Consider the following 9,174-nt stretch of genomic DNA (forward strand, 5'->3'; position numbering starts at 1 on the left):
TAGACACTTTTGTTAGTAACAGTATAGATCACTCAATCAGAACGTCCAAAATCATTCAACCTTGTTCTAAACCAACCTAGTTTAGACCCAAAGTAATCACCTTGAATAACCACAATATGTCAAACACAACCATTATAACAACATATGATATAACATTCATTTTCCACAATCTGAGCATATCAAGCACAACCATTGTTAATGTTCATTTTAAAGATAACACACAAACAAAACCAATACATAACATCACGATACATTTATATCACATATAATTCAAGTAGGAAAGCGGATGGAGTGATGCCCTTACCATTACTAAAGTTATACATAGAATTATGCTTCACAAACTCTTGTCTCACTCATTTCACACCTACTGCTGTGCGAGCACGGTTTCTTCCTCTCTGAACGTCATTTCGCCGATCCGACCGTTGAAAACGTGGGTCTGAATGTTGCGAACCTGCTGTCCAAAAATCAGCCCGATCGGACGGTTAACGAATGCGCAATCGATGATTTTCTGATCCTGATTTAACAAATTCGGAAATGGAGTTACTCATCTATTTTCTCTTTTGGTGGTTACCTTTTCTATCAAAGTGGAGAATGTTGACAGAATTGGAGTGAGGAACGTTGACAGAAGTGGAGAAAGTTAAGCCAAACGTGGGGAACGTTAAAGCTGAATAAGAAGGTGGTATTAAATGGACAGACGTGGGTAACGTGTTATTATTAATAATAAGTAAGACATTTTTAACCGTTCCTTTTATTATTATTATTATTATTATTATTATTATTATTATTATTATTATTATTATTATTATTATTATTATTATTATTATTATTAAAAATTAAAATAACACACTATAATAATAGCCGAGAATAATTATCTCAACTCCTAATAAAGGTAAAATGTAAAAATAAAATAAAATATCTGGGTGTTACACATAACTAATTTTCATAAAAAAGTTACAAAAATATTTCCTACTACCTCCAATAATAAATAAAAGGAACTAATTGTATATTTATATTAAAAAATGATTAAGTGCATGTATTTCCTAAATTACTTCTAATGTGTCTGAGCTAAGCATGGATAAAACATATGATGACATTTGTCATTGATAAAAATAATTATAATTAGATTTAAATAGCATCTCAATGTTTTTGTTGCAAAAAAATGTTTATGAAAAAATTTCCAATTTGAAATCATAATTTGATTTTAAATTGGATAAAGATGTTGACATAAATGAGTTACGATGCATTAATAAACATATTGAAATAGATTACAACCTATGTTCATCCAATCCTTCAATTTTTTTGGCTTTTTGCTAAATTTTAGCTTCTGATAATATAAAATATATTACCGAATGTTAGCTTTTGATAGTGTATTTGGAGGTGGTGAGACGAGTTCAGGAGGTGGATTAACATTCACCACATATTAAATCCACATAGCCCATTAGTAATACAGTCAGTTTTGGGCTTCAAGAACATAACTCGGTCCATCACTAATGTGTATTGTTTTTTTTTTTCTGACCAGAGGGAGGAATTACTAAATCAGTTAACAGTTAGAGTCGTGATAAAGTTGATTGGAAAATCAAACATGAATTCAATTAGTTGTCAATCAACTATTAAATAAGGTTTATATCATTTCCACCAAAATAAGTCACAATTGAGAAGGATGAGGACTAATTCTGGGCTGTTGTTTTGATAAATTAACCAAGATGCACTTTAACAAATTGGGTTAACACATTACTTGTGTGTTAGAAAGTGCATTATTGATTATCACAAATATGAAAAGGACACGTGTACTCAAGAATGCTTAACCTATCATTTGATAATAATGTAAATGAAAAAAAAAATAGTTTTACTTTTCATTCAATTTTGTAATTTATATAGTATTAATAACACTAAAAAAGGGGAAATTAATTGAACATCATCTCTCAAGTACGAATCCGTAACTTTAAAGTTGTGTGTGGATTTCTAAAAGTAATTATATCATTTCATCTATAAACTAAAATAAAAATATAAAATTAGTTAAATGTTTTCAAAATTCCTTTCACTACTTCCTCTATGGATGAACTAAATCTAACATGATCGAACATGGATGAACTAAATGGAAGAAATTGAGCACATGCAGGTTTCAGCGGTTGAGTTGGGTCATAGGTGAAAGAATTCAGTTTTGTGTGGGTTGGTGCGGTGGAGTTTCCTTAATTTTCTTTCTTTCTAATATATTATTATCAAATAGATTTTATAGATTTCAATCAAGGATATAAAATATATTTTCTAAAGAATTCAACTACTTCATAAACGATGACCAAGAAAATCATACTTTGAACAATCTTCTTGGATGTTTTAATATTAAATTTTTAGTTATTCAATGATTATATTATCAATGATCTTCATACAAACTGATCAACAAAAAAACATTCTTTCAACAATTCTATATGATGCTTTAATATTAAATTTTAAGTTCGTCAAGAACTATATCACAAATGTATTTTATAAATAATGATCAAGAACAATATTCTTTGCACAATCTTTTAGAGAAGCTTGATTATTAGATCCTCCAGTTATGCTTTAATATAATGTGCTAGTAACATATGAAGTTAAAAAGCATTAGTAAAGTGTGAAAGTCATTTAATCATTAGAGTTATAGAACAGAAAATATGAAAGTTTAAGGACAATGAACATCTACAAATTCACAATATTCACAATATTTAAGAATTTTTAACCACATTTGTATTTTTCATTTTTTTTTGAGTGTATATAATTAATCTAGTTATCAAATTTTTATTTTTATTATACGAAACAATCATTTGAACGTATTATTTCATTTTTTCATACAAAAATTTAAGGTGAGAAGATGTTACTCCTATTCAAAATAGAAATTATCTTATTATTTGCTGAATACTTATAAAATAATTTGTATTTGTCTTTCTCCAATGACAATAATAAGAATAATTTGAATGTATTATTGAATAATCGTTTCAAATTAAGTAAATGTATTAAGTCAATAAAATGGCACACTTTTCCTGTAAAATCCAATATGAATGACAATAGCTATATCTAAAGATATCTTCCAAAAAATGCAAGAGATATTCTATTTATTTTTGCTATCATTGTTGCCAAAAGTTAATGACCTTTCTCAAATTAATCATTGTTAATTTGTATGAAATAATTTATATTATTTTTGCCATACTAGCAAGCCAGCTTGTAAAAAATAGAGTTAACAATTTCTACTAGCCGACTTTTTTGTTCATATATTTATTTATACTGCCACTTGATGATGTTATTTAATAACCAACAACCTATTGTGCATTATTTTTGGCAACGCTTTACTACGAAATTTGAACCGTTATGCAAAATCACATGCGAAGTCAAAAAAACACAGATCTAAATAAAACAAATTGAAGTAACTGAATTCAATGTTATGAATTTTAAAAATGCTTCGGATGAATATATTTAACACAACAATTCAGACCACTTCATTAAATTGATAAAAAAATTTCATAATAATCAGTTTATAACATGTTAATTTATTTGATAGTAGTGTAGTACAGCAAAAATACATTAGAATTTCTCCATTGTTATATGTATTAGGGTAAATTTAGAAGTTGATTTTTAGAGGACTAAGTCTATATTTTACACTATATTTAAGATTTTAACAAAATTTAAAAAGTAATATAATAAATAATCATATCACATTTCAATTTCACATAATTTATTTTTTTTAAAATATTTTATAATTGTCTTAATTTAAAAAAGAAAAATAAATTCTCCACTCCATTTCCATACAAAATTCAATTAAGGAATGCATGGGATGGGACCTATCTTGAGCTGTCATTGGCAAAAACATATGTGACAGACATTTTTCCATTAAATTGTCTAAATTAGTTTCATGATATGCAATTATGCCTATACAAAAAGTAAAAAGGACATTTGTGGTAGACAATAATGAATATGTAATTGTCTAATTGACTTAACTACGCGGTTAGTTAATTTTGATGGAAATTGATATTGCAAAGAATAATACCAAGTAACTTGTTCTACTAGATTTGTGTAAGAGATTGACTTTGGCACAATGGCGGTGCCCAATGATTATTAACTTATGTAGTATGGACAATTTTAATACTAGGTGTCTAGTTGTCTCTGATATTTGTTTAACACTTGTACGATACATGTATGATAATTAATACGAGTGTATTAGAAATTTCTTCCTCTTTATTTTAGACATTTCTTAAAAACATCTCAGACATCTATGTTAGAGTAAAAGATGGATCAAAATAATACTCGGTAAGAGTTATAGACACTAAATTTAATTTCATCGTACTTAGGTTTTTAGTTGTATGGATGAATAAGTGAAAAACTATTATATGTTGTTTAATATTATTTCGTAAGGAAACAAATTGCTTATACTAATTCGTAATTTAGATCTTTATTAACTAATATTCATATTTTATTTAAGGATTAAATGAATTTGTAGTCTTTATAAGTTTAAACATTTTGTTTAGTCTCTATAAAAAGTTTTTCTATTTTTTAATCCCTACAAATTTTTTATTTTCATTTTTTATCTTTGCTTTTAAGTCAACTTATGTGTATCTTTTGAATTTTTGACTGAATTTTTGCAATCATGTTTAGGATAATATAAACATCTCCCTTACAAAAAATTAAAAAAATTAAATGATAGATGAATTAAATATAAATTTTTTAAGCTTTACACTGTTCATATTTAGTTAATCTTTTGTCAAAAAATAAATTCTAATATTTTGTGTGGGAGGTTCTTGTAATGTTCTAAATATATTTATAAAAAATAAGTCAAATTTTTGAAGGGTACACATAAGTTGATTTAAAAGTATAGACTAATATTAAAAACAAATTATATTAATTATTTCTTTTATATTAGTAGTGCCAACGTATGTATGTGTCTGTATCGCGTTGTAGCTCATAACTATATTAACTATCATGAGTGTAGTTTGCATGTTTTAGGTTCTCTAATTACTTTATATAGAATCTGTTTGTTTAAGATTTTAAAAAGTAATCTTGATTTTCTATTTTTAAAAATTATTTTTACGAAAATTTATAAAAAAAATAGAAGTTTTCTAGATTCATTTGTTATTAATTAAAAAAATAATAATTTTGACATTCAATAACTTAAATATTCATCATTAGAGATTTAAACACGATAAAAATTAGTTTTTTTTTTTAAAATATCTTTCAAAAATAATTTTTATGAATAATTTTTAAAATTATCTTTCAAAAATAATTTTTAAATCAATTTTTTATTTAAAATTTTATTTTTAAATTTCCTTTAAAAATATTATAATAATAATTATTTTTAAAATTTTAAACAAACGGACCATAATTAAAAAGAACTAATGTATGCAATGGTAAATGTTTAGTGCTTCTTGAAGCAGAAAGGGAGACATTGATCGGAATTTTTGTTTTCATGACACATAAAAGTGTGTTTAGTTTTTAGTTACTAAAAAATTTGGTAAGTGTTTTTATGGTAAATAAATAGTTTTATTAAAATTCTATAATAGAGAACAATACAAAGAAAGTGATCAAGCAGTCTACGAAAATAAAAGCACCCTCTTAACTCTTTTCTAAATATGGATCATATTTAAGGTATTTCTTTGGCACCGTACCACTACGATAATTTCCAAATTGTCAACCATAGCCGAATAATGAAAAATCACTTAAAATGTGGAAAAGCTACTCAAAGTTGAGTCACCCACACATAAAAAGAGAAAAAAAAGAGTATATTTATAAACAGTCATATATATATATATATATATATATATATATATATATATATCTAAATTAAAATAATTAAAAAGAATAAAAATAAAAATGCATTAATAGTTAATTAAAAAAATCCCTAAGTTACAAATATATTTTTAATTATAAAAAATAGTAAATAAAAACATTTTACTTATTTACATACTAAAAGTACAAAACAAAAACGATGTTAATAGTTTTAACAAAAAGTACAATTTTAATTAAAAAAATCAGGTTATTAATGCAACTGTTTTAGAAAAATGGAGTACTTCAAGGTTTAGAGATTATGAGTAAGATAGTTTGCGGTATATGCTTCTTAATGTTGTTGCAGATGTACAACTGCAGTCAAAGAAATAATCATGTGTTGGATTTATAAGTTTTTGATGTTTTTGTACTCCTATTTTTTAGCATAAAAAATAATTTAGAGAAAAATGGAAACCAGTTATTCGATCAAACCATTTTATTTCTCAAATCTCTTGTAAATCACTCAAGATGTATATGGATTGGGATGATACTAACTTTTGACTATCTACCTTATCATATGAATATCTTACTCATATATTTGTTTCACATTCGTGTGGATATATCTATCATAAGATTTTTAAATAGATTTATAAAAAATCATTAGTACTAGTGGATGTATTAAAATAGACCGATATTAGAAATATATAAAATTCTAGTAAAAAAAATATAAAAAATTTACAAATAAAATTCTAACTAGTAATTCGATCAACAAATTAAAAAGTTTAGCACTAAATTAATAGACAATAACATTGAGGAGATTGAGTTTCATATATCATCTCAAAACTTTGATATTTTACGGTAAATCTCAAAACTTTCATATTTTACGGTAAATTTCAAACTAAAGATTGATGAAGATCTAAAATGAACTCGTTAGAAGAAAAAATAAAAAATATTTTAAGTTAAGACTTTATAATAGTTTTTAGTTTTATTTGTGTTTAATTTGAATTATAATAATTTTAGTTAAGTAAGCCCAATATGTATCTAGAAAAATGACTTTCGACCCATTTTAAAAATAAGGCAAATCTTTCTTTAAATAACTTGTAAGAGTCTCATTTTAGATAGGTTTTAAAATGAATTAGAGTTTTCTTTTAAATGAGAATGTTGAGTGAGATATATCTCCTCTTTGAGTTCTTTGATTAGAACTTACTGAAATCTTATCAATGGCTCCCTTATCATTGTGACAATTCTTCATTGGCTTATCAATTTGTGGCGTTCTCTATATCTTCTCCATCAAACCCTGATTGTTTCTTTGTTTTCTCTTTTATTTTACCACTTAGTTTCAAAAAATCGTTTGGTAGATCCTTCATCTCTTGTAAAATCAACTCAAATCCACATCATTTAGTATTAGAGTCTTACTATTATTTTGGTGAAATTTCGAGTTCACTATTGCTGTTTTTGCACACAAAAAAAATATGGGTTTCATCATATTCTTCACTTGCAATTGTTTGATCAAAAAGTTCACTTGCAAATTTATTTTTGATGTTATTTCTTCTATACACATCTGATTATAGAAGTTCAAAAGTCTCAGTTAATTAGAAAAATCAGAGGAATTCAAATAAGCAAAGAAAAAGTATTGTGAAAAAGTGATTTTGCACAAAATCAATTTTGAGAAAAATGCATTTTGCAAAAGAAAGAAAGAAAGAAAGAAAGAAAGAAAACAATTCTAGAATTGTTCACATTGAAAAGTTAAACATTTTTTCGTTCTTGTTACCTCTTTTAGGCATGACAAGTTTGACTTGAGTACTTTACCTCCCACATATTTGGATCACTTAGTCATTTAGTTCTAATCCTTCTTATTTCTTTGATAATCTACTTGAGTGTGTCTTCATTTACTTAATTTTTCTTGTTTGTCATTTTAAATTCTCTTAGTTTTGTCTTAGAGTTTTCTTTTTTGAAACTCTTGTGTTGATAGCTTCTGTGTACTTGTTACATTGTGTTTGGATTCTTGCTTGGGTTCTTTTTAAGAACTTGAAAGAGGAATTTGAGTGGAAAAAGACAAGAGTACACATCATTGAAAAAAGTCATCATCGAGTTTCACCGCCAACTGTAGCAGCACCGTCGGCTAAAATTTGTCCCTTTTTTAACGCATTTACCTTTTTGAACCTGAGATTTTTAGGATTTTTTTTGCCCAAGCACTTATTTGTTCAGGAGAAACTAATCCAATTCGAAGGTGTTGATGTTTATATTGATCAATCATAGAATAAAATTTATACACGAGTGATATTATTTTTATCTTCTTAACTTGTTATTCTTTCATTCATTTGTTGTTGTTGAAATCATTGGTGGAAGTGAACCAGACACCCTTTCTCATAAAATCACTTATCTTATGGATCATTTTACAAAAGTTTTGAATACTCAAATGAATACCTTGAGACAAAAACATGTGAATCTAAGTGATTCGAGATCTCATCATGGAAGATCATCTCAAAATAAATATAGGTTTAAAATTGAGAAAGAAATAAGATATATAAGTTATGATGAGAAGAGAAAAAGAAAGAAGATGTGAAGATTATGATGATGAGGGAATGAGGTATGAAAGGAGAGAGAGAGAGATAAAAAGAAATAAGATATAGAGATTATGATGATGATGAAAGGAGATAGGGAAAAAGCATGAAGACAAAAATATTTTGAGAGAGAGGATAAAAAGTATGCATAAGAGATAAGACACAAATTATATAAAAAAGAGGATCCAGAAAAAAAAAAAAAGTATATCATATCATGGATATATTAAAGATTTTATATTGGATCTGGAATATGTGGAATATTTTTATGAAAATGGATTTGTAAAAGTGGCAAGAAAAGTAGAGAAACTAACATTGAGAGAGAAATAAAAAATCAAAAAAAAAAAAAAACAAAGAAAGAGGAAGAGGAAAAAGAAAATAAAAATGGCAAGAAATTAACTCTAACAATTTGTCTAACTTTGTTGATTCTTATGTTCAAAAGTTTGAAAATATGTCTACAAAAAAGGAATGTCCATAATCCATTGAAGTTGAAGGTGTTTGGCCAAAGGTTTCTCAAAATGATACTTGGAAGAAAATTCTTGGTTTGAATCCTAGCAACTTTAATTCTTCAACAACTTTAATTGATGTCTCTCTTGTTAAATTGTTTGAGAAGTTTCTTCCTCCTATGTTTTTTAGATTTGCAAATTTTTATGTTAAAATGTCAAACTTGTGTTATTCTTAAAATCCTATTTTTAGTGTTAAAACCATGAACCATGAAGTGTTTAATCGCTATTATTCTTCTCAACCTGATTTGAGAATTATGAGCCAAGACTTGAATGGCTTTCTTGATAAATGTGTTGTGTTTTCTAATGTTAACTTGGTTCATGACAGAATTTTTGAACAATGTGTTCCTAAGAAACATTTATTTGCTAACTTGAATACTTACTCT

The sequence above is a fragment of the Cicer arietinum genome, chromosome 1, assembly GCF_000331145.2.
Source record: "Cicer arietinum cultivar CDC Frontier isolate Library 1 chromosome 1, Cicar.CDCFrontier_v2.0, whole genome shotgun sequence".
Taxonomy (NCBI): Eukaryota; Viridiplantae; Streptophyta; class Magnoliopsida; order Fabales; family Fabaceae; genus Cicer; species Cicer arietinum.